The 26,376-nt window shown below is 50.9% G+C and overlaps 3 non-coding genes across 3 annotated transcripts; 2 read left to right on the top strand and 1 right to left on the bottom strand.

The window, feature by feature from the left end:
• Positions 1-3,855: 3,855 nt before the first annotated feature.
• On the top strand, positions 3,856-3,929 carry TRNAN-GUU (transfer RNA asparagine (anticodon GUU)). Its single transcript has one exon. It is a non-coding gene; the product is annotated as a tRNA-Asn (tRNA).
• Positions 3,930-8,486: 4,557 nt separating this feature from the next.
• TRNAN-GUU (transfer RNA asparagine (anticodon GUU)) lies at positions 8,487-8,560 on the top strand. Its single transcript has one exon. It is a non-coding gene; the product is annotated as a tRNA-Asn (tRNA).
• A 9,967-nt stretch (positions 8,561-18,527) lies between these two features.
• TRNAS-AGA (transfer RNA serine (anticodon AGA)) lies at positions 18,528-18,609 on the bottom strand. Its single transcript has one exon. It is a non-coding gene; the product is annotated as a tRNA-Ser (tRNA).
• Positions 18,610-26,376: the final 7,767 nt, after the last annotated feature.

Here is a 26,376-nt window from a genome sequence, read left to right as displayed (position 1 = left end):
AGGAGGGAAACTGCTCTACACGCTAGCCCGGGCATCTGCCCATTTACTTTGGCAAGTCAGGAATGGCAAAGGCTAGACTGGACGCACCTGGGGCTCACGCCCTAGCCTTTGTGACGCCCAAACCCAACTCCTTCCCGGGGGTCTAGCTGAAGCCAGAGCATTGGCCTGAGCAGCCAAGAAGAGGATCCAGCCCTGAAGAAAGCAGGACTTTCAGCACAAAGGGAAAACTGCACAAGTCCAACCGCGAAGGGACTCGAACCCTCAATCACTTCATCCAAAGTCAGATGGCTTATCCATTAGGCCACATGAGAGAAGCCTCTCCATAGAGTTCTTTGGAAAAGGTGGACACTGAGTGTCATAAATATAAAGGGAAGGGTAAACCCCTTTAAAATCCCTCCTGGCCAGAGGAAAAATCCTCTCACCTGTAAAGGGTTAAGAAGCTAAAGGTAACCTCGCTGGCACCTGACCAAAATGACAAATGAGGAGACAAGAGACTTTCAAAAGCTGGGAGGAGGGAGAAAAACAAAGGGTTTGTGTCTGTCTGGGTGATGCTTTTGCCGGAGACAGAACAGGAATGGAGTCTTAGAACTTAGTAAGTAATCTAGCTAGCTAAGTGTTAGATTATGATTTCTTTAGATGGCTGAGAAAATAGCTGTGCTGAATAGAACGAATATTCCTGTCTGTGTGTCTTTTTTGTAACTTAAGGTTTTGCCTAGAGGGATTCTGTATGTTTTGAATCTAATTACCCTGGAAGGTATTCACCATCCTGATTTTACAGAGATGATTCTTTTCTTTTTACTTCAATTAAAAGTCTTCTTGTAAGGAAACTGAATGCTTTTTCATTGTTCTAAGATCCAAGGGTTTGGGTCTGTTGTCACCTATGCAAATTGGTGAGGATTTTTACCAAACCTTCCCCAGGAAGTGGGGTGCAAGGGATGGGAGGATTTTGGGGGGAAAGACATGTCCAAACTCCGTTTTTTCAGGAACCCAGATAAAGTTTGGTGGTGGCAGTGGAAATCCAAGGGCAAAGGGTAAAATAATTTGTACCTTGGGGAAGTTTTAACCTAAGCTGGTAAAAGTAAGCTTAGGAGGTTTTCATGCAGGTCCCCACATCTGTACCCTAGAGTTCAGAGTGGGGAAGAAACCTTGATACTGAGTTTTTCAGGTCAGTTACTGAGGGGGGCAGAGGCTCTCTGGGCACAAGAAGTCGAGTTCCCAGCGAGATGTGAGACTTAATTCTATGGAGCCAGGTGCAGGACTTTGGCAGGAAGGCTTAGGCATGGGGGATTGGGGTGCAGCAGATGGGCTGGCTGTCTAGGTGTAGAGATTTATTGACCCTGAGGTGCAGGAGGGAGGAAGAGGAGGAGGAATTGGCAGTGGCCGTGGAGGAAAAAGCGGACGGGGAGAGGCTCTCAGCAAGCCTGGCCAGCTCAGTCCACAGAGCATCAGGCTCTTAATGGGTGGGACCAGGGTTCAAGCCCCTGTCCAGGCAACTCAGCCCTTGTGTGCCAGGAGCCAATCATTCCTGGTGCTGTCCAGAGCCATGTGTGGGAAAGGGAGGCTTAGACTTGTGCACCCTGCTCTGTGGCAGGGATCCTGGTAGCTCAGACTCAGGTGTTGTATCATATTAAAGAAGTTCTGTATTAAAATCACAAATGAGTTTGATTCCCCATAGTTTAAATTCCAGGGTATTACTAATTAAGAGGTGTCTTGGTTTCTGGTACTGTTTCTCTCCCTCTCTGTGTGAAACTTGCAAGCTGCTAATTGTGTTAGTACATTCTAAGACAGAGTCTATTCTCAAAGCAATTCTTTGTAACAACAACTACTCACACAGAAAAAGACTCAAAGCAATATTCTGTAAGAACAGAAACAGCACCCAGAGACTCCCAGCCCTTTTGTTGTATTCATCTCGCTTTGTTAACAATTGTGATTAAAATAGAGATAGAGGATGTATGTGGATGGATGCTTGGTGTGGATAATAACTGAATGATCAGGGAGGTGCCAGCCTAAGAATCCAGTGTCCATCGGCTGAAGAAGGCGTCAAGTGGAAATAACCAGAGGACCCCCGGAGGGCAGACTGGAATCCACCCAACAGCCTCAAGGATGGGAGAACCAAAGAACAAGATAACATCTGGCAGCACGAAGCCATCAGGAATGTGCCATCTGCTGATTGATTCAGCAACAGCATGATGAAGCAATTCCCATAGACTGGCATAGGAAGAAATTCCTATAAAAATGGACTCTAGAAAGTGAGAACTTTGGGGTCTGATTCTGCAAACCAACTTCCAGGAGCGTCAGATGAGCATCTGACAAGGCCCTGCTCCCTTCTCATGTCCAGGCCACCTGGCCAGTGGCTTGGCATGAGCAACTCTAAGGCTGGTAACTATGATAACAACCTTGCAGAACCTCTGTGTGTGGGGGAGTGTGTGTGCGTATGAATGAATGTGTGAATAAATATGAAATTGAATGGAATGTTATAGCTATAACTAACTGCTTACTATGATTCTTTCTGTATTCACAATAAATGTGGCATTTTGCCTTTTCCCCTTTAATAAGATCCTGCTGGTTTTTATTTTACTGGTATAACACAGGGAAGGCTTCTGTACTCAGAGTGCTGACTTTGAGAGTTCCTGGGGTTTGCTTGACTCCTGCTCCATCTCAGGCCCTGCTCCCCACCCCTGTCCAGTCTCTTGCCATGCCGCCCTATTTCTTCCTCTCCCCCCTCCTCCCACACACCTGATCAATGGCAGGTGGGAGGAGCTGAAGGAGAAGAGGAGGAGGTTGTGAGCCAAGCCGGCTAGCAGGTGGGGGGTGCGGGCAGGAGCTGGCTGCCAGTGGGCGCTGAGTACCTAAAACAGTAGCCTGCTAATTTTTTGTCATCCTTGTGGGCCGGAGGTGCAGAAGCCCCCTAAAAGTGTGCGGGCCACAGGCACCCAAACTATGGCCCAACCCTTCCCCCTGACCCCCCCATTCCCCCAAGATCCCAACCCCGCATCGCCCCATCTCCCCAAGACCCTGGCCCCCGCTTGCTCATCTCCACCCCCTCCTGCAGTCCCTTGTCCTTAGGGCTGGTAAAGAGTTTGAGGGCATAGTCTCCCCAACCTTTAAAAGTTGGAGTCCAGGCCCCACTCCCTCCCCCGCATTCCAGCACCTCTGCTTCTGGGACTATTTTATTCTTCTCCCACCTCTCTCAATTAACCATTTCCCTCCTTCAGCTCAGTGACAGCCCCACACTCTTTGCTTCTAAAAGTCCAGCAGCGCAGCGGGGCTCAGAGGCTGCCTGCCTGCCCTGGCCCCAGGCCCCTTCCAGACCCGGCTGGCTGCTGGCACATCTCTGGGGCCTGTGGGGAAAGTGGGGGGTTAGGCAGCTCCATGCCCTGCCCCCACCTCCAGAACTGTCCCCGCAGCTCCCATTGGCTTGGAACCGGCCAAAGGCAGCTGTAGGGGCGGTGCTTGCAGGTGTGGTCAGCGCATGGAGACCCGCTGCCCCCCTCCCTCCCAGGTGTCGCATGCACAGACGTGCCAGCAGCCAGCTCCTGACTGGGAACCACCTGTGGTAAGCACCTCCTAGCCGGAGCCTGCACCCCAAACCCCAGCCCGGGGCTCCCTCCAGACCCTGCACCCCAACACTCTGCCCCGGCACGGAACCCCTCCTGCACCCAAATTCCACCCCCAGAGTCCACACCCCACAGCTCCTCCTACAACCCAACACTCTGCCCCAGCCCGGAGCCGGCTCCTGCACCAAGCTCCCTCCCAGAGCCTGCACCCCTCACTGCCTCCCACAACCGAACACTCTGCCCCACACACGCACGCTGCTAGGCACCAGCTTTGGTAACAGCACATCAGTCTCTAGGTGTCTCTGTGGCGCAAGGGGTCAGCGCGTTCGGCTGTTAACCGAAAGGCTGGTGGTTCGAGCCCACCCAGGGACGGTGGTAACCCTGTGCTACTTCTTTGCTCCTCAAGACCTGCTGGGAGCCTCAAAGTTTCCCTTTTGCCACCTGAAAACTGCCCCTCTTGGCCTCAGTGGTTTCAGCTGGTGGCCCTCAGAGTGCACTGGATGCGACCCAGAATCCCATCTCCCTGCAGCCATACCACGGGCTTGGGCTCAATCCTCACGGCAGAGTGCAAAACCTTGAACCTGGTATGTTTCGCTCCCTTCCCACCTCCGCTCAAGTGGCAAGGGAGAAACGGATGAGACGCGCCGGCTCGAAGACGCCTCCCTCCCACTTCCCTGTTGGCTGCACACAGCCCTTGGCCTGCCTCATGTCTCGTCAGGTAAGCGCGGCCATGTTGCCCAGGCCTGAATCCCGGCCACAGCCTGGCCCACCCCAGCTGACAGAGTGCAGAGCCCCGTGAGTCAATGGCAGGTCAAGTCGGGAGCCTCGGCTCTTTCCCCTGACAGCCGCACAGAGCTGTGTAGTGTCCCGAGAGCCTCACTTCTGTTCTACGAAGAAGCCGCCTGCCGGTGCGGGTGGGAGAAGGGGACGAGGAAGCACGGCTGTCTCAGGCTGGGACAGGAGCCCTCACCACATGCAGGCCTCTTGCCTTCAGCCCAGGCAGTCAGAGGTTCCAGGGAGCTCCCTGGCAGGCCCCTGCCTCAGCCACCTCTGTCCTCATAGTCTAGGCTCTTGGGGCTCTGCTGGTTGCTGCCTCGCGTGAAGGCCCAGAGCAAAAAGAAACAAGTGCAGCCCTAGCAGGGGACGGTTTCGATCCACCGACATCTGGGTTATGGGCCCAGCACGCTGCCGCTGCGCCACTCTGCTGTGCCTTCACCCACAGCCCCTGGCATCTGGATTTAGGGGCAGATTAACCTTTTGTGGGCCCTGGTGCCAAACATATTTGTGGGCCCCTATGTCTTCATTGTGGGCTCTGAGCATGGGCCTGGTGTGGCAGGGCCATTGGTGCCCTAGTGTCCCCGGTCCTGAATCTCAGAGACATTTTTCATTTTGATCACACACCTCTACATGACTAGCTGCATTGCCATACACAGCTCCCTCAGCCCCCAGTTCTTCTCAGTGAGCTCTACCATGTGGGTTTACCAGTGTCCACAGTGAGCAGAACTTTCAGAGTGATCAGGGAAGCTCCCCACAGATTTATCTCCTTCCTCATTCAGAACTTCTATAGTCACGTCTCCAGTGCCACCCCATGTCACCAGTCACTGTGTGTGGTCCCACTCTCAGCTCAAAGATCCAAAGCCAGCAGATACCTGCTCAGTTCTGACAAATCCCCTCCCCAGCACCCATCCTGCCATTCGAGCAAGCCCCTTGCAAACACCATTTCCCCAAAGTGAAGACTTAGCCCTTGAGAATCTGAACACACCAGCCTTTCTCCCTCTGCTCCCATCTACAGGCTAGTCTACTGCCTGGTCCCCACCACCTCTGCCCACACCTGTTTCCTTTCTACTTTGGACATGCTCCCCAACCAGCTGGGACTATTCTCCCACTGCAAGCCTCACCTGCTTTCTCATTCCCTGATCCCCTTGACATTCCTTTCCTATGGGTGACCTCTGTTCCTTGAGGTTAATTCCAGTTTCTTTATCTGCTCTAGCTTTATGGCCCCCAGTAGTCACAGAGCCACCTGCAGCTTCTCTGACTATAGCCATGGGGCCAATTGTCAGAGGCCAGCCTTAGATAGCCGCAGCTACTAGTCAAGGGAGGGGTGGCAATTCCAAGGCTGAGCATGCTTGAACCTAGTAACGGCGGCACTAGGGCCTCTAAATCCTCAGCACTGGCCCTAGGCAGCTGCAGACTCTGCAGTTAAGCGCTTCCCTCCTCTAGGCCATGGCTTTAAGTAGCTGAGATGCATCACCTGCAACAGAGGCCACCAGTTCCCACGCACCCCTCAGCTAGCATGTAGTTGTGCAGAAAGTGCAGCCTGGATGATCTTGGAGGCTGAGGTACCAGGAAGTTCCCATCCCTGAGCAGCAGCTCTGCAACAAGCTCACATGGCCCCCCTCCGCAGTGGGCCAAGGACCCTGGGAAGACAGTGGAGTTACCCTGTGTATAACCAGTTCTGTCCAAAGCTTGTTGAAGTGAGTGGGAGTCTTTTCATTATCTTTAATGGGCTGCGTACAGAATCAAAGGACCCCATTCTCGACTCTGGGAGCAAAGCGCATTCTGTGCTGTACTGGTTTACTATGGTAACAGGAAGGTCTCACACTCCCCAGTGAATAAGCAACACCTTCTACAACACCTAACTTTTTCTGAGAGGCCTCCTGCCCAATTACGAAATGTAAACCTGCTTCGCTTACAAGGGCTGAAAATATCTGGTAGTGTGGTCACAAAAGCAAGGCCCTTCTGAATTCAGGAGGAATTTTCGATGTGCACAGAACACAGACGGGACTGGTCCCTGCACGGTTACAGAACTGTGGTAAAGTGGAACAATTTTCAGCTTGTGTGATTGGAGGATATCTGGATCCATATGATAAGACTGTCCTACATAAATGAGGAAAAAGTGAGGTGCTTTTGTTATTCTCTTGTTCCACTCTTTGTTTCTGTGGGGAATTTGCCAGTGCAATATTACTGTCTTCCCTTTCAACAATCAAAACTAAAACAAATGAGAATGGCTGTTGAAAATAGCAATTCCAGTCCGAGTTAGCACTGGGGAGATGCCAGCATTTGTTGCTCAATTTTATTCTACTTTTTCCACAGCACGTTTCAGTGGATCAGCATATTTGACTGGGGAGAAATGAAGTAACAAGCACCCCAAATTGAGCTTGAGCACTCCTGAGTTTTGAAAGTGTTCAAATATGGAAGGCAGGTGCTCGATTCCCTTTCTGAATATTGGATAAATCAAGAAAGGAAAAGCCAATTTCTGCTTCCCTGGCTCAGAATGGAAATCCTCCTACGGGCCTGGTACTGTATCTACAGCTGCCCAGGTCCTCGAGTAGAGCCTCCCCTCCCTTACTTTTCATTTTCACTTTGTCATAAATATAAAGGGAAGGGTAAACCCCTTTGGAGTCCCTCCTGGCCAGGGGAAAGCTCCTCTCACCTGTAAAGGGTTAAGAAGCTAAAGGTAACCTCGCTGGCACCTGACCAAAATGACCAATGAGGAGACAAGATACTTTCAAAAGCTGGGAGGAGGGAGAGAAAGGAAGGGTCTGTGGGTCTGTCTATATGCTGGTCTTTGCCGGGGATAGACCAGGAATGGAGTCTTAGAACTTTTAGTAAGTAATCTAGCTAGGTATGTGTTAGATTATGATTTCTTTAAATGGCTGAGAAAAGAATTGTGCTGAATAGAATAACTATTTCTGTCTGTGTATCTTTTTTGTAACTTAAGGTTTTGCCTAGTGGGGTTCTCTATGTTTTTGAATCTAATTACCCTGTAAGATATCTACCATCCTGATTTTACAGGAGGGATTTCTTTATTTCTATTTGCTTCTATTTTTATTAAAAGTCTTCTTGTAAGAAAACTGAATGCTTTTTCATTGTTCTCAGATCCAAGGGTTTGGGTCTGTGATCACCTATGCAAATTGGTGAGGCTTTTTATCCAACATTTCCCAGGAAAGGCGGGGTGCAAGTGTTGGGAGGATTGTTCATTGTTCTTAAGATCCAAGGGTCTGGGTCTGTAGTCACCTAGGCAAATTGGTGAGGCTTTTTACCAAACCTTGTCCAGGAAGTAAGGTGGAAGGTTTTGGGAAGTATTTTGGGGGGAAGGACGCGTCCAAACAGCTCTTCCCCAGTAACCAGTATTAGTTTGGTGGTGGTAGTGGCCAGTCCAAGGACAACGGGTGGAATATTTTGTACCTTGGGGGAAGTTTTGACCTAAGCTGGTAAAGATAAGCTTAGGAGGTTTTTCATGCAGGTCCCCACATCTGTACCCTAGAGTTCAGAGTGGGGGAGGAACCTTGACACACTTCTTGTGGGATACACAGACCCCCCCCTTGCTAGGCTTCAGACAGAGAGGGGCACTGTCCATTCAGTCCACCCAGTTCCTCCTTTGGGGGCTGCCAGGTGAGGTCACACCAGCATCCCTCATCCAGCCTGGGGAAGTCTTTGAGGGTGATATCCGGACCAAAGCCTTCTACTCCTTGGACACACTTGTTCCCCATTCACAGCGCCACCCCCTTCGAGCAGCCAGCTCCCCATTCACAGCAAGCTGCAGCGCATGGGGTCTCAGCTTCCCCATTCCCTCCCACTCCCTTTCCTATGGATAGTGGCCAAGGGAATGCTGGGAAATGTAGTTCCTTCCCTGCTCCAGGGCTGGCTCTCTAGGCAGGGAGCTGGCCAAGGAACTACAGCTCCCAGGGCCCCACGGGCTCTCAGCTCCCAGGCTGGATCCCTGCTGCTCTGAGGCTCCACTTCGGCAGCGCTGCGAGAGGGGAGGAAGCGAGCGTTATGGGCCCGTCTGAGCTTGGGCCTGGCACAGTGGAGCCATTGGTGCCACGGTGAATCCGGTCCTGTCCGGACTAGCGCCTTGCAAGCTCTAGCGTGGGCAGGAGATCTGCAGGCTGCACAGCCTTGGTAACAGCAGCCAGGTCTCTAGGTGTCTCTGTGGCGCAATGGGTCAGCGCGTTCGGCTGTTAACCGAGAGGATGGTGGTTCAAGCCCACCCAGGGACGCTGGTAACCTCGTGCTATTTCCTTGCTCCTCAAGATGTGCTGGGAGCCTCAAAGGCCCCTTTTTGCCACCTCAAACCCGACTCTCTTAGCCTCAGGGGGTTCAGCTGGTGGCCCGCAGAGTGCGCTGGATGGGAGTCAGAAACCCATCTCCCAGCAGCCATGCCGGGGGCTCGGGCTTAATCCTCAAGGCCAAGTGCAAAACCTTCAGCTGGGCACATTTCATTTCATTTCATTTCATTTCATTTCATTTCATTTCACTCCCTTCCCGCCCCCGCCCCCATGCTGCAAGAAACCAACACACACACAATCTCTCCCTAACCTGTTTGCAAACCCTTGGCGCACGTTCCCCAAGCTGGGCAACGTGCTCCCAGCTGAAGGTGACCACACACCCTGCCAGGGGCAGGCTCTGCTCAGCCAGGCTCTGCACTGCCTGCACTAGACAGGTGGGTCCCAGCCCCAAAATTTACTCACATTTCACCCCAAGGGCCCCAAACTGCTGCTTTTAATATGCAAATAAGGAGCAGCCACGCTCAGGCTTCTCCCCAGCTCTCCAGGGCAGCCTGCAGGCAGAGAACAAGGTGAGATTTAAATTAGCCAGGATGAAAAGGAGGACTTGCGGCACCTTAGAGACTAACCAATTTATTTGAGCATGAGCTTTCGTGAGCTACAGCTCACTTCATCGGATGCAAACCGTGGAAACTGCAGAAGACATTATATACACACAGAGACCATGAAACAATACCTCCTCCCACCCCACTGTCCTGCTGGTAATAGCTTATCTAAAGTGATCATCAAGTTGGGCCATTTCCAGCACAAATCCAGGTTTTCTCACCCTCCGCCCCCTCACACACAAACTCACTCTCCTGCTGGTAATAGCCCATCCAAAGTGACCACTCTCTTCACAATGTGTGTGATAATCAAGGTGGGCCATTTCCTGCACAAATCCAGGTTCTCTCACTCCCTCACCCCCCTCCAAAAACCACACACACAAACTCACTCTTCTGCTGGTAATAGCTTATCCAAAGTGACCACTCTCCCTACAATGTGCATGATAATCAAGGTGAGCCATTTCCAGCACAAATCCAGGTTTTCTCACCCCCCTACCCCCATACACAGACACACAAACTCACTCTCCTGCTGGTAATAGCTTATTCAAAGTGACCACTCTCCCTACAATGTGCGTGATAATCAAGGTGGGCCAGTTCCAGCACAAATCCAGGCATTCTCACCCGCCGCCCCCCCCCCCGCCCCCGGAAACACACACACACACACACAAACTCACTCTCCTGCTGGCAATAGCTCATCCAAACTGACCACTCTCTAAGTTTAAATCCAAGTTTAACCAGAACGTCTGGGGGGGGGGGGGGTGGTAGGAAAAAGCAAGGGGAAACAGGCTACCTTGCATAATGACTTAGCCACTCCCAGTCTCTATTTAAGCCTAAACTAATAGTATCCAATTTGCAAATGAATTCCAATTCAGCAGTTTCTCGCTGGAGTCTGGATTTGAAGTTTTTTTGTTGTAGGATAGCGACCTTCATGTCTGTAATTGCGTGATCAGAGAGATTGAAGTGTTCTCCGACTGGTTTATGAATGTTATAATTCTTGACATCTGATTTGTGTCCATTTATTCTTTTACGTAGAGACTGTCCAGTCTGACCAATGTAAATGGCAGAGGGGCATTGCTGGCACATGATGGCATATATCACATTGGTGGATGTGCAGGTGAACGAGCCTCTGATAGTGTGGCTGATGTTATTAGGCCCTGTGATGGTGTCCCCTGAATAGATATGTGGGCACAGTTGGCAACGGGCTTTCTTGCAAGGATAGGTTCCTGGGTTAGTGGTTCTGTTGTGTGGTATGTGGTTGTTGGTGAGTATTTGCTTCAGGTTGCGGGGCTGTCTGTAGGCAAGGACTGGCCTGTCTCCCAAGATTTGTGAGAGTGTTGGGTCATCCTTCAGGATAGGTTGTAGATCCTTAATAATGCGTTGGAGGGGTTTTAGTTGGGGGCTGAAGGTGACGGCTAGTGGCGTTCTGTTATTTTCTTTGTTAGGCCTATCCTGTAGTAGGTGACTTCTGGGAACTCTTCTGGCTCTATCAATCTGTTTCTTCACTTCCGCAGGTGGGTATTGTAGTTGTAAGAAAGCTTGACAGAGATCTTGTAGGTGTTTGTCTCTGTCTGAGGGGTTGGAGCAAATGCGGTTGTATCGCAGGGCTTGGCTGTAGACGATGGATCATGTGGTGTGGTCAGGGTGAAAGCTGGAGGCATGTAGGTAGGAATAGCGGTCGGTAGGTTTCCGGTATAGGGTGGTGTTTATGTGACCATTGTTTCTTAGCACTGTAGTGTCCAGAAAGTGGATCTCTTGTGTGGACTGGACCAGGCTAAGGTTGATGGTGGGATGGAAATTGTTGAAATCATGGTGGAATTCCTCAAGGGCTTCTTTTCCATGGGTCCAGATGATGAAGATGTCATCAATATAGCGCAAGTAGAGTAGGGATTTTAGGGGACGAGAGCTGAGGATGCGTTGTTCTAAATCAGCCATAAACATGCTGGCATACTGTGGGGCCATGCGGGTACCCATAGCAGTGCCGCTGATTTGAAGGTATACATTGTCCCCAAATGTGAAATAGTTATGGGTGAGGAAAAGTCAGAAAGTTCAGCCACCAGGTTTGCCAGGATGTCGCTCACTCAATTCCCTCTTCTCTCCAGCAGGTGGCGCCGGAGAGCGCCGAGCTCGCTCACTTCCTTTTCTCATGTCAGCTCACCCCGAGTTCAAGGCCCCAGCCCAATCTACTCCACCAGCTCCCAGCCCTGGCGCTCTGCTTCCCGCCGCAGGTGAGTGCTGGAGCCGGGAGACCTTTGTGCTAGGGACTTTTGCACTCACTACAGGCTTGTATCTATGTCTCTCTGTGGCCCAATGGGCCAGTGCGTTTGGCTGTTAACTGAGAGGATGGTGGTTCGAGCCCACTCAGGGACGGTGATAAGCCTGTGCTACTTCCTTGCTCCTCAAGACCTGCTAGGAGCCTCAAAGGCCCCTTTTTGCCAAGTCAAAACCATCCCTCTTGGCCCCAGTGGTTTCAGCTGGTGACCCTCAGAGTGCGCTGCATGCAACTCAGAAGCCCATCTCCCGGGGGTTCGGGCTTAATCCTTAAGGCCGAGCGCAAAACCTTCAGCCGGGAACGTTTCACTCCCTTCCCACCTCCCCCCAAGGAGAAGGGAAGGGAGAAATGGATGAGACGCACCAGCTCAAAGACGCCTCCCTCCCACTTCCCTGTTGGCTGCACACAGCCCTTGGCATGTCTCATGGCTCACCAGGGAAGGGCGACCATGCTGCTGCAGCCTGAGTCCCAGCCGCAGCCTGGTCTGCCCCAGCTGACAGAGAGCAGAGCCCCGCAACTCAATGGCAGGTCGAGTCAGGGCCACGTAACCGGCCTCCCGGTGCTCCGGGGCTGGGGCGGCTGAGGCCGTGCAGCCCACTCTGGGGCTGGGAGGAAGCCTGGGGGCACAAGCCTCTGGCAGGAGCTGAATGCTGCAGTGGGGGGGCGGCTCTGGGCTCCAGTGGGGTTTGTGGAAGGGGCGGGGCCTCAGGTGGCAGGGGCGGGGCAAGGGGTTAGTCTCCCCCAGATGGTGGTTCATGCCCCACCCCTGGTGTTGCAATGAAAGAAGCTGCCCACTATGCAGTTGTAGCGAGGTTCCCCCATTGCGTGGCCGTGCTGAGGCTGCAGGAGACAGGCGGGTGATGGCAGGGGAAGGGGCGACGTGGGAGATGGGAGGGTGATGGCAGGGGAAGGGGTGACGTGGGAGATGGGAGGGTGATGGCAGAGGAAGGAGTGACACAGGAGACAGTCAGGCGACAGCAGGGGAAGGGGCGAGGCAGGAGACAGTCGGGCAACGGCAGGGGAAGGGGCGACGCGGGAGACAGGCGGGTGATGGCAGGGGGAGTGGCAACGCAGGAGACAGGTGGGCGACGGAAGGGGAAGGGGCGATGCAGGAGACAGCAGGGGAAGGAGCGACCTGAGAGATGGGAGGGCGACAGCAGGGGAAGGGGTGACATGGCAGATGGGAGGGTGATGGCAGGGGAAGGGGCGATGTGGGAGACAGGAGAGCGACGGCAGGGGAAGGGGCAACGCGGGAGACAGGCGGGCGACGGCAGGGGAATGGGCGATGCAGGAGACAGGCGGGTGATGGCAGGGGAAGGGGCGATGCGGGAGATGGGCGGGTGATGGCAGGGGAAGGGGCGACGTGGGAGACAGGTGGGTGATGGCAGGGGAAGGGGTGACATGGGAGACGGGCGGGTGATGGCAGGAGAAGGGGCGACGCCGGAGACGGGCGGGTGATGGCAGGGGAAGGGGCGACACGGGAGACAGGCGGGTGATGGCAGGGGAAGGGGTGACGTGGGAGATGGGTGGGTGATGGCAGGGGAAGGGGTGTTGCGGGAGACAGGCGGGTGATGGCAGGGGAAGGGGTGACATGGGAGACGGGCAGATGATGGCAGGAGAAGGGGCGATGCGAGAGACAGGCGGGTGATGGCAGGGGAAGGGGTGACATGGGAGATGGGCGGGTGATGGCAGGGGAAGGAGCGACGCGGGAGACAGGCGGGTGATGGCAGGGGAAGGGGTGACATGGGAGATGGGCGGGTGATGGCAGGAGAAGGGGCGACGCCGGAGACGGGCGGGTGATGGCAGGGGAAGGAGCGACGCGGGAGACAGGCGGGTGATGGCAGGGGAAGGGGTGACGTGGGAGATGGGTGGGTGATGGCAGGGGAAGGGGTGACGCGGGAGATGGGCGGGCGACGGCGGGAGAAGGGGCGACGCGGGAGCTCCCAGCAGCAGGGAAACGACAATGCCGTGGAGCAGCAGTGACGCAGAGAGAACAGGGCAAACTGAGAGCCAGTTGAGGGAGTGGCAGCAGCAGAAGCTGAGGTATCGCTTGATGCCTTCCCCTCCCTCCCCCACCCCTGGGGTTTGCTGACCGTGGGGAGTGGGGGTTAGGGGAAGGAGCGCGGCGCGGGGGGGTCTGTTAAAGGAACATTGGATGGGACTGTCACACAGCAAGGGGAGAAACTGAGGAGAAGGACACTGCCCAGCGTACTCTGGGGTGGGAGTTTTGCTTATGATGTAGATTTGAATTTGCGATTGTAGATTTGAGTTAACTGCAATTAATCGACAGCCCTCATTTTTACTATATTAATTAGACCCATAACTTTATTTACTCAAGCCTAAGAATTAGTGTCACTTAATGTTTCTCTGTCCTAGCAAGAATGAACTGGATTTTGTGACTTTCTGGAAAATGCAGTGAGATTAAATGTGGGGAATTCAGTCTCTGTGTTTGTGAGTTGATGTTTTCCTCTCACGGTTCATTGCACGCACTGAAATGCTCAGAGAGATCTAAGGGCTGATGTACTCTGGACACTTAACGGGCAGAGCTACGTCTCTCCGGGTGTGAGAAATCCACCCTCCTAACCGATGTCGTTCAGCTGACCAAAGCCCTGGCGTGGATAGCGCTAGGTGGATGGAAGAATTCTTCTGTCAACCTGGCTACTACGGCGATGGGAAAACGCCTCCGATCACTGTAGCAACTGTCTACTCCAACGTCCTACAGCCATGTTTTAAGTGCAGACAGCCTACGGGCAGGTCTACATTACGGGGCTCAGTCGACCTAAGTTACGTAACTCCAGCTACGTGAATGATGGAGCTGGAGTTGATGTAGCTTAGATCGACTTATTGCGGTGTCTGCGCCGTGCTGGGTCGACGGGAAAGTTTATCTTATGACTTACCTTATGCTTCTCCTTCCGGTGGCATACCGGAGTCGACAGGAGAGCGATCAGGGGTCGATTTAACAGGACTTCGCTAGACCCACTAAATCGACTGCCCCCCCGCCGCGGTGGATTGATCGCCATGCATCGATCCACCGGCACATAGAGACAAGCCCTAAGAGTGAGACCAGCTCTGGGTCCCGTTGGCACTGTGGATGCTCAGACACTGACCCTGCAACAAAGAGATCACGCTAATGCTTCCGTAGTCGGCAGGATTCAAACCTACGCAGGGGGACCCGAGTGGATTTCTAGTCCATCCCCTTAACTGACTTTTCAGTTTTTCCTCACTACATTATAGTTCTGTACTCTGGGAGTTCTCACTTCCCGTTGTTTGCCCAGACCAGCTCCCCCAGCACACTCACTGCTGTGCCATTCTGCACCTGTGTCCAGGCTGAAGAGCGAGAATTCCTGCCCATTTCCCATCTGGCTGGAGCACGATGAGAGTGTGTTTATGTTAATGCCATTGCTGTAGACTGTTCATTTCCAATTTTGACCATTCACACAGTCCCTTTCCCATTCAAATCTCCAGCCACTCAGGGATTCCAATAGCAGGGGTCAAGTTTTCTCTGGGGCACTGAAATGTCTCAGGGCACTGGTGCGTGAACTCAGCCTTGCGTTCCAGCTTTATTGTTTCACAGACTAACAGCAGCAGCAGGAAGAAAGAGCTGAGTGTTCCTGCTCTATACAGCAAAGTTTGATTTTGCTGCTTTCAATCCTTGGGCTCCACCGGGAGAAGGAACAATTCAGATGTCACTGAACTGAAGGTGGGAGATAATTTGCTGATAGGGACGGCTGACTCCTATTAAAGGTGTTTATCTGGTACCGTGTAGCAGGCAGGTCTTGTTCCCAGGTCTCTCTGAGGAAATAAAGTTTCTATGCAAAATACCACAACTTGTAACGGAGAGGAGGGAAAGGCGATGGGACCAGGACATAAGGGATGAAACATAACATGGTTCTTCCATGTGCATTAACTCTGAAAAGGGATTGATCTCCACTCCATTGTATTTGAAGGGATGTTTAGTTTTACCCTGGGTAAAATACAAGGCTGAAGCCATTTTATGGGGGGTGACACTAGGATTCAAGGGTTAGTTAGTGTGATAAAATGGATTTAAAAAAGTCAGTTTAAATGTGAGCTGGCTGTTATTAAAGGCATTTTCCCCAGGTCAGCTCCAAAATTTCTTCTAGAGACACCCTGGGTTCCCTCATGCCTCATTGGGAACTAAAGGGAACACACACACCTCCCGCCACCGCCAGTGCTCCCCTTAGCTCCCGGATGATTTTTCCGGGGAGGGGACATGGAATTGACTCGCTTGCTGCTGAGAAGTGAGTCAGGCCAGTTCTCTGGGCACCAGAACTTCCAGCATCTTCCCAGCCCAACCCAGGCTGCTGCCCTGCCCCAATGGGGCCCTGCATTTTGAATCTAGAGCAGCATACCTCAAATTCAGGGATTTTTCTACAGCCAGGACAGCCTCCTGGGCAGAGATGTAGGTGGGGGGAAAGCAGCAGCAGCCCCTCCCTGTTGCTCCTGGATGCACTGCTGTCAAGGTTCCTTCCCTACTCTGAACTCGAAGGTACAGATGTGGGGACCTGCATGAAAACCTCCTAAGCTTAATTTTACCAGCTTAAGTTAAAACTTCCCCAAGGTACAAAATTATTTTACCCTTGGATTTCCACTGCCACCACCAAACTTTATCTGGGTTTACTGGGAAACGTAGTTTGGACACATCTTTCCCCCAAAAATCCTCCCAACCCTTGCACCCCACTTCCTGAGGAAGGCATGGTAAAAATCCTCACCAATTTACATAGGTGACCACAGACACAAACCCTTGGATCTTAGAACAATGAAAAAGCATTCAGTTTTCTTACAAGAAGACTTTTAATAGAAGTAAAGGAATCACCTCTGTAAAATCAGGATGGTAAATACCTTACAGGGTAATTAAATTCAAAACATAGAGAATCCCTCTAGGCAAAACCTTAAGTTACAAAAAAGACACACAGACAGGAATAGTCATTCTATTCAGCACAGCTCTTCTCTCAGCCATTTAAAGAAATCATAATCTAACACATACCTAGCTAGATTACTTACAAAGTTCTAAGACTCCATTCCTGTTCTGTCCCTGGCAAAAGCATCATACAGACAGACACAGACCCTTTGTTTTTCTCCCTCCTCCCAGCTTTTGAAAGTCTCTTGTCTCTTCATTGGTCATTTTGGTCAGGTGCCAGCGAGGTTACCTTTAGCTTCTTAACCCTTTACAGGTGAGAGGATTTTTCCTCTGGCCAAGAGGGATTTTAAAGGGGTTTACCCTTCCCTTTATATTTATGACAACTGCCTTGGTGTTTGCTGGCACTACCAGCAGGGGATCGGCGTCATGTACCACCCAGCCCCTTGGGGCTCCAGGCAGCGCCTCTGCATGCATGTGGGGCTGGGGATGTTCTTGATGGGGTAGGAAACTTCAACTGCACAAGCAGCTGGTGAGTTCTCAACTCACCTACCAGGGGGCTGAGAGGCTCTGGGGGAAGACTTTGGGCTCCAGCTTGCCAGGGCTAGAGGAGTGGGCTTGGGCTTTTTATAACAGGCAGCTCAAGAATGGCATCAGATGAGCAGACTATTGCTTTAACTACTAGGCCACCTTGCCCGATGAATGGACTCTTATTTCCTTGTTTCTAAGGTCTCTGCTTCCTGCAACCTTTTCCCCAAGTTCATTGGCTGGCTGGGCACGGGAGGGTCTGTACTATTTGAAAAGACCAAGTGCCAGGGACAAAACACTCCAACCCCGCCTGGTGCGGGGAGCCGGGTTTGCTCTTCAAATTCTGTCGTTCGTAAATGTCCAGGTCTGGGAATGTCCCACAGAAGCATTTCTAATATACAGCTGGCTGCAGAACAGTTAAACTGCACAGAGCTTCTGTGGAGCACAGATGGGAATTAGAAACATTTTGAGGATCATTTGGGAAATTAGCCTTTGCAGACAAGGCTTGTCTCTGTTCCTATTTCACCTTCCAGTGTCATGCAGAGGGATCTTTGGCATATTTTTGCGAGCTTAATAACTATCTCCGAAACTTTATTTACTCAAACTTCAAAATTGGTGTCACCTGATTTTTGCATTGCCCTGTGAAGAAACAACGAACACGTGGGGCTTTCTACAGGGCGTCATGATGCTAAAGTTGAGGAATTCAATCGCTGTACTTGTGTGTGTGGGCGTTGCTTCTTTACAGCTGACTCAGAGCTTCCAGCCTCGGGCTGCCCCTGCCTCACTGCCAGGCACACCGGGCTGTTAGCTGCACCAACTGTCCTTGCCAGGGGTCCCTGCTGAACCCTGCGGGTGACTCTACAGGTGGAGAAGGTGCTGTGTTGCGATGTAGAGCAGGTGCAGGAAGGAGCCAGGGTCACTATTCAAATTCTGAATTGCACAATTTTCCAAAGTTGGGAATGTCCAAAACCAATTCTAACAGGAAGGCGAATGCAGAGCAGTTACACTGGAGGGGCCCAGACCTGCAGTGGGGGCACAGTGGAAATTAATAATGGGAAGATCATTTGTTAAATTAGTCATCACTGACAAGATTTGTCTCTGTTTCTATTTCAAGTTATGGTGTTATTTAGAATAATCGGTACATATTTTTACTGTAGTAATTAAACCCTTAACTTCATTTAATCAAGCCAAAAACTTAGTGTCACTTATTTTTTTTCTCTGTCCTAGCAGGAATTAATTGAATTTTGTGACATTCTGGAAAATGCAGAGAGATTAACTGTGGGGAATTCAGTCTCTATGTTTGTGAGTTGATGTTTTCCTCTCACAGTTCAGTGCCTGCATGGAAATCCTAAGAGGGATCTAAGGGCTGGTGTACGCTGGACACTTAACTGGCAGAGCTACGTGTCTCAGGGTGTGAGAAATCCACACCCCCAAGCCAATATAGTTAAGCTGATCTAAGCCCTGGTTAGATAGCTCTAAATAAAAGGAAGAATTGTTCTGTCCATGTAGCTATTACAGGGATGGGAAAACCCTCTAGTCTCTGTAGTTACTGTCTACCCAAGGTGCTAGAGAAGTGTGAGAGCAGAGTTTTAACTGTAGACAGCCTAAGAGGCCAGATCTGGCTCCAGTTCACACTGTGGATGCTCAGGCACTAAGACTACAGTAATAATAACAGCCCAGTGCTTCCGTAGTTGGCAGGACTTGAACCTGCGCGGGGCGACCCCAATAGATTTCTAATCTATCACCTTAACCACTCAGCCACAACTACTTGATGTACAGCTCTTCCACTACACTATCATAGAATCATAGAATATCAGGGTTGGAAGGGACCTCAGGAGGTCATCTAGTCCAACCCCCTGCTCAAAGCAGGAACAATCTCCAACTAAATCATCCCAGCCAGGGCTTTGTTTCCTTAAAAACGTCTAAGGAAGGAGTCTACCACCTCCCTCGGTAACACATTCCAGTGTTTCACCACCCTCCTAGTGAAAAAGTTTTTCCTAATATCCAACCTAAACGTCCCCCACTGCAACTTGAGACCATTACTCCTTGTCCTGTCATCCGCTACCACTGAGAACAGTCTAGATCCATCCTCTTTGGAACCCCCTTCAGTAGTTGAAAGCAGCTATCAAATCCCTCCTCATTCTTCTCTTCTGCAGACTAAACAATCCCAGTTTCCTCAGCCTCTCCTCATAAGTCATGTGTTCCAGTCCCCTCATCATTTTTGTTGCCCTCCGCTGGACTCCTTCCAATTTTTCCACATCCTTCTTGTAGTGTGGGGCCCAAAACTGGACACAGTACTCCAGATGAGGTCTCACCAATGTCGAATAGAGGGGAACGATCATGTCCCTCGATCTGCTGGCAATGCCCCTACTTATACATCCCAAAATGCCATTGGCCTTCTTGGCAACAAGGGCACACTGTTGACTCATATCCAGCTTCTCGTCCACTGTCACCCCTACGTCCTTTTCCGCAGAACTGCTGCCGAGCCATTCGGTCCCTAGTCTGTAGCGGTGCATGGGATTCTTCCGTCCTAAGTGCAGGACTCTGCACTTGTCCTTGTTGAACCTCATCAGATTTTTTTTGGCCCAATCCTCTTACTTGTCTAGGTCCCTCTGCATCCTATCCCTACCCTCCAGCGTATCTACCTCTCCTCCCAGTTTAGTGTCATCTGCAAACTTGCTGCGGGTGCAATCCACACCATCCTCCAGATCATTTATGAAGATATTGAACAAAACCGGCCTCACCCGGGGGCTATGCAGCACCTGGTGCAAAAGGGGAAATCCCCTGACCTCGTCTGGGAGCTGTGCAGCACCCGGCACATTAGGGGTGGCCCAATCTCAGTCAGGGCTGGTGTAGCACCCAGCGTGAGGGGGACACCCAGTGTCAGCCAGGGTCCATGCAGTGCCCCATGGCTGGGAGCAGGCCCCTTATGCCACCGGCATGGGAGGACCCCTGTGCAGCGGGGAGTTTCAGGGGGCCATGCTTGGCACAAAGGGGCTGGCAGGTGAGTGAGAGTCAAACCCTGTGCATGGGGGACTGGCAGGGAGGGGGATTAACAAGGAGCCTTGGACATTCTGGGCCCTCTGCACATTTAATACAGAGGGAGGTTTTCAGCAGCCAGCAGGGGGAGCTGAGTGTCTTGGGGTGGTAGGGGGCACTGGGGAACAGGGCTGGGAATCGAGGGCGGGAGCAGCTTTTGGACAGACCCTGCTGCGCCCGTCACAGCTGGTAAATGGCTGCTTCTGGCCTGACAGTGCCCGGTGGTTCTGAGCTTCTGTCAGTTTCATTTCTGCTGTCTCTGCTTTGGGGAGTCTGTGCAGAGCTGGACAGGCCCCATGGGACTGACGGGGGGAATGGAGGCTTCCTTCCCACTCTGGGATGAGTCCCGCTATTTGCTTCCTGATGGGGCAAAAGGCAGGGCTGGATTAACTTTTTGTGGGCCTGGCACCAAACATATTTGTGGGCCCCCCTAGGGAATGAAGAGGTCGGGGCAAGAGCACAGCGGGCCCGGTGGATTTGATTTAAATCACTCGTCAGGAAGACTCCATTTAATCATGGTTTTCTACATAAAAGTGCATTCTTGTTGGTTGTTATAACCTTAATACATATTCTTCACAATTCAGAGATTGATATAGGTTTTTAGAAGGGAAACACTATACATTTTTAAACCGTGATTTATTTTGAAAACTTTTCAGATGAGTTTTACAGCTATGTCACAACATGAATGAGTGTTTGGTTATTTCATTTACCAAAGGTAACTGAAGCAGATATTTAGGAAGTTATTGGGAGGTGAACTCTCTCCAATTCAACAGGATAATCATTAATAATATTTGGAGTATTTTCTTGCTAGGCTGTATTAGGAAGAGAACATCACCAGACAGATATTTAAATTGTTTTATTTAACTAAAACAACAACGTGAAGTATTCTGGATATTTTTCTTCAACAACAAACATAATAGTTTCACAAAAAGCATATGTCCCTCAGTTCTCACATTTATCTCCGGACTTCTTTTCCTTGTCCAGATCTCTTCCGCCCCCAACCATCTTCTATTCATTGAACTTTTTGAAACTTCACTTTTAAAGAGAGGTAAGGGGTTGACCCTGTGTCCACAAATTTGCAGAGGGACAGCTGAGTTGAGGTCTGTTATTTCTCACCTCTCTATATTATTTATTTATTTAAAACCTTTTTGCTGTTAAGAAGCATGTTACCTCTGGAGACACAAATCCACAGTTTGAGAACTGCAAAACTAAGCATCTCTGATGGTATCTTCCAGTCTGAACACTGAGTCCCATTGGGTAGATAGAAAAATTAACCTAAATAAACTATACAGAAGCCTGTGGAATCCCAGAAGATTGGGTCCCTAATCCATGAACTATTGGAACTCATTTACAAAACTTTTCTTAAACATGACATGAATCTATTTTTTCATACTATAGAATTAAAATTTATAATCCCTATTTCATAATGAGATATAATGTATCTTAATTAAAACTATCTTTAGATATTTTTTCCTCAAAAATCCAATTTAAATTAAAAAAATCAGATTATTTGATTTTTTTTTAAAAAGTCATTGATTTTTATTCACCCTGACAGTTGGGTATGGGGGGCGGGGGGGAAGGATTGGTCCCCAGCTGGAGTGAGGCAGGGGACAGGGGCAAGATGAGCACAGCGGGGGATGGGGGGAGGACTAGTCCCTGTTGACTGGAGCAAGACAGGGGCTGAGGGCAAAAGCACAGTGGGGCAGGAGCTAGGATTGGTCCTTGGAGCAAGAGAGGGGCTGGGGGTAAACTGCAAGCACAGCAGGGCTGGGGAGGGGGTAAATAGGATCCCCCCCACTCCTGTCCACATAGAGTGGGTACCTACCTTCGTCCTGGTTCTAGCCCATTCTCTTCATCTCGCTCTGCACTGAGCTGAGGGTGGGGGTGCACTGAGCACAGGGCTGGGTGTGAAGGAGCAGGCTGGGGGTTGGGGTGCAGGGTCTGAACAGGAGGTAGAATGAGGGAGGGGGCTCAGGGTTGGGGCAGGAGGTTGGGGGTGTGGAGCGCTTACCTGGGGCAGCTCCCATTCGGTGCGAGGGGTGCAGGTTGGTATGTGGGGGGGGAGGGTGCAGGAGCTCCCGTTTTGTGCTCAGGGTGGGGGTGGGGATGTGGGGAGGGGTGCAGGAGTCAGGACTAGAGACTGGGTGTGTGTGAGGGGGATGCAGGAGTCAGGGCTGGGGTTGTGGGGGGTACAGGAGTCAGGGCAGGGGGCTGAGGGTGTTCGTGGGGGGTGCAGGAGTCAAGGCAGGTGGCTGGGTGTGTGTGGGGGGGTGCAGGAGTCAAGGCAGGGGGCTGGGTGTGTGTGTGGGGTGCAGGAGTCAGGGCAGAGGGCTGGGGGGGTGCGCTGGGGTCGTGGGGGTGCTCCCAGCTCTCCTGAGCGGCTCATGGCAGGGGGCTGGAGAGGCGCCTCAATTCCACCCCCTTCCCCAAGGCCCCGCCCCTGCCTCTTCCCCTCTCCCCCCTCCCTGGCTCTAGCAGACAGCTGAGGGGCAGCAGGGGGAGGGAGGGAAGTAGCAAGCTGGGGGAAGAGGCGGGGGAGGGGGAGCTTGGTTGCTGGCAGAGCCTGCCATGCCGGAGAGGGCAGAGGGGAGAGAAGAGCGGCTGGCTGGGGCCCCTTCGGAGCATGGGCCTGGTGCCAGTGGTGCCATGGTAAATCCGCTACTGGCAAAAGGGGAATCAGCCCCAGGAGCTCGGTTTACAGTTTTGTAAAATGCAGGTTCTAATAGGATATCACACACATCCTGGGCCCCACAAACTGATCCTAGATCTCCTGAGCCCCTAGCCCCAGCCCTGCCAACTTGCATTCCAGCTCCTAGGCCCCACAGGCAGAACCCAGACCCCCTATCCTGAATCCACACAGCCTCCAGATCCCCTATAGACCCTAGCTCCTCTTGCAGCCCAAAAAGGACCCCAGATTCCCCACCCTGTGTCCCAATCCCCACAGATCCTTGATGCCCTGCCATGCACCCCATAGAGCCCCCCTTGTACCCCCAAACAGACCCAGACCCCCATCATGCACCCCTGCTGAAGAGATCATAGAATCATAGGGTTAGAAGGCACCGCAAGGATCATCTAGTCTGACCCCTGCCAAAATGCAGGATTTGTTGTGTCTAAATCATTCAAGACAGATGGCGCCAGCCTCCTTTTGAAAACCTCCAGCGAAGGAGCTTCCACAACCTCCATACGCGTCTGTGCCATTGTCCTACTAGTCTGACAGTTAGGGAGTTTCCTCTGAGATTTAATCTGAATCTGCTGGGCTGTAGTTTGGACCCATTGCTTCCTGTCCTGCTCTCTGTGGCAAGGGAGAACAACTTATCTCTATCTTTTTTATCTCAGCCTTTCAAGTATCTGAAAACTGCTATCATGTCCCCCTTCATCTCCTCTTTTCCAAACTAAATATACCCCGTTCCTTCAGCCTTTGCTCACATGGCTTGCATTCCATCCCTTTGATCATCTTTGTCACTTGTCTCTGGATCCCTTCCAGTTTCTCTACATCCTTTCTATACATTGGTGACCAAAACTGGACACAATACTCCAGCTGAGGCCTAACCAGAACAAAGCAGAGTGGTGTGATCACCTCCCGTGACTTCCATGCTATGCCTCTGTTAATGCAACCCAGAATTGAATTTGCTTTTTTTGCAAGAGCATCACATTGCTGACTCATGTTGAGGTTCGGCTCCACCACAACTCCCAGATCCTTCTCAGCAGTGCTGCTGCCAAGCCAGTTACTCCCTATTCTTCATTTGAGCTGTCAAGATTCCTTCCCCTCTCTGAACTCTAGGGTACAGATGTGGGGACCTACATGAAAACCTCCTAAGCTTACTTTTACCAGCTTAGGTTAAAACTTCCCCAAGGTACAAACTATTTTACCCTTTGCCCTTGGAATTCCACTGCCACCACCAAACTTTATCTGGGTTCCTGAAAAGACGTAGTTTGGAAATGTCTTTCCCCCCAAAATCCTCCCAACCCTTGCATCCCACTTCCTGGGGAAGGTTTGGTAAAAATCCTCACCAATTTGCATAGGTGACCACAGACCCAAACCCTTGGATCTTAAGAACAATGAAAAAAAGCATTCAGTTCTTGAAAAGAAGAATTTTAATAGAAGTAACAGTAAAAAAGAAGTAACAATAAAAAGAATCACCTCTGTAAAATCAGGCTGGTAAATACCTTACAGGGTAATTAGATTCAAAACAGAGAGAATCCCTCTAGGCAAAACCTTAAGTTACAAAAAGAGACACAGACAGGAATATCCATTCTATTCAGCACATCTTATTTTCTCAGCCATTTAAAGAAATCATAATCTAAAGCATATCTAGCTAGATTACTGACTAAGTTCTAAGACTCCATTCCTGTTCTGTCCCCGGCAAAAGCATCATACAGACAGACCCTTTGTTTTTTCCCTCCCCCCAACTTTTGAAAGCATCTTGTCTCCTCATTGGTCATTTTGGTCAGGTGCCAGCGAGGTTATCCTAGCTTCATATGTGAACATGTGACTTGCCCACGTGACTTCAAACACTATCTTGTCACCTGTAATTTTCCATTAGCTGTGCTGAGGGCTTTGTTTGAAACAATGGGTTTCCCACCACATGGCAGAAGATATAAAAGGCCCTGGAAACCCCTCCATTTTGACTCTTTCCTGCTGAAACCTCTGGAATATGGACTATCCAAATGGGAGCATTCTAACAAAGGGACTGAGGTCCTTCCAATGATTTGGAAGCAGCCAGAGACTTGACATAAGCCAGCAGTTTATTTAATCACTGCTACAAAGCCTGAACCAAGAACTTTGCAATTCCTGTATGTATTTGATTCCTTTAATCAATTTGAACTCTCACCTTTCTTTCTTTCTTTCTTTTTATGAATAAACTTTTAGATTGTAGATACTAAAGGATTGGCAACAGCGTGATTTGTGGGTAAGATCTAAGTTATATATTGACCTGGGTGTGTGGCTGGTCCTTTGGGATCGGAAGAACCTTTTATTTGAAGAGATTGGTTTTAAAGGACCACTCGTCTCTAAGTCTAGTGTTTTCGATGGTAATACAAGAACTGGAATGCCAGAGGAAACTGCTTTCATAACTTCTTGTTAGCCAGAGTGGTGAAACAGAAGGTTGCTTTTGTTGCTGGTTTGAAATATCCTATGGGGGGATTAGCCACCAGTCTTGGGGTGTATCCAGTGATGAGCTGCCAAAATCTTAACAACTGGTTCCCTCCTCACCCCGTGAGGGGGTCGTTGCCCACCCCCGCCCCCCCAGGACTCCTGCCCCATCCAATCCCCCTGCGTTCCTTGACGCCCCCCCCAGGACCCTTGCCCCATCCATCCCCCTCCCCTGTCTGTCCCCAGAACCGGGCAGGAGGGTCTTATGGGCCACTGTAGTGGGAGTCCACCCCACCCCTAAGAGCCAGAGGGACCTGCCGGGGGGTGAGGTGGGGAGTCCCAGCAGGGCTTGTTAGGATATAGATATTCAGGCCTGCCTGTAAAGGCCTGTACTTTAAGAATTTAGGTGTATTCTTATCACTTGGCTAGTTAGAGGTATAAAAGAAAGAATCAAAATCACTGTCTGCCAATGTAAGGTCCTTCTCTTACTGTGACAGATTGAAGCCCTGTTCTTAGGCTAAGGCCTTTGGCTGAGCAGCTGAGGCAGCCATAAGCTGGGAAGCGAACGGTCACATCCTCACATTCCAAACTAGTCACATTGAAATAAGGTGCTATTGGGCTGTCAGGCGCTATCAGGACAGGATTGTATCCTATCACCTCCAGAGAAAGGGAAGTGCCTAGAAAATGTAAAAGGAAACTTAGTTTGATAGCATCCTGTCTGGCAAGAACTCACTTATCAATACTGGGATGTGAAATCCTCACTTCTGTATTGTCTTGTCATTATAGTTCCCACTTTGCTATTGTTTGTCTGTATAATCTCTGTCTGGTTCTGTGATTGTTCCTGTCTGCTGTATAATTAATTTTGCTGGGTGTAAACTAATTAAGGTGGTGGGATATAATTGGTTACATAATCATGTTACAATATGTTAGGATTGGTTAGTTAAATTTTAGTAGAATGATTGGTTCAGGTATAGCTAAGAATATTACTATATAAATTAGGGGCAAACAGGAAGTAAGTTGGGATTCAGAAATAAGGAAAAGGAACTTGTATTTAAGCTTGCTGGAAGTTCACCCCAATAAACATCGAATTGTTTGCACCTTCGGACTTCGGGTATTGTTGCTCTCTGTTCATGTGAGAAGGACCAGGGAAGTGGGAGAGTGAAGGAATAAGCTCTCTAACAGGGCTTACCTGGGGCAGCTCCCAGGAAACATCCGGCAGGTCTCTCTGGCTCCTAGGGGTGGGGGAGCGTAGCTGGGGGGAGCAGGGGGAGCGGCTGCTCCCCCCACTGATCACATCAAAAGTGGAGCCTTAGACGCCAACTCCGTGGGTGTGCCGGGGCTGGAGCACCCACGGGGAAAATTTGGTGGGTGCAGAGCACCCACCGTAGCTCCCCACCCCACCCC

This window comes from Eretmochelys imbricata, chromosome 12 (genome assembly GCF_965152235.1).
Source record: "Eretmochelys imbricata isolate rEreImb1 chromosome 12, rEreImb1.hap1, whole genome shotgun sequence".
Classification (NCBI taxonomy): domain Eukaryota; kingdom Metazoa; phylum Chordata; order Testudines; family Cheloniidae; genus Eretmochelys; species Eretmochelys imbricata.
The sequence above is the reverse complement of the archived record's forward strand: the minus strand, read 5'-3'. Positions and strand labels throughout refer to the sequence as shown.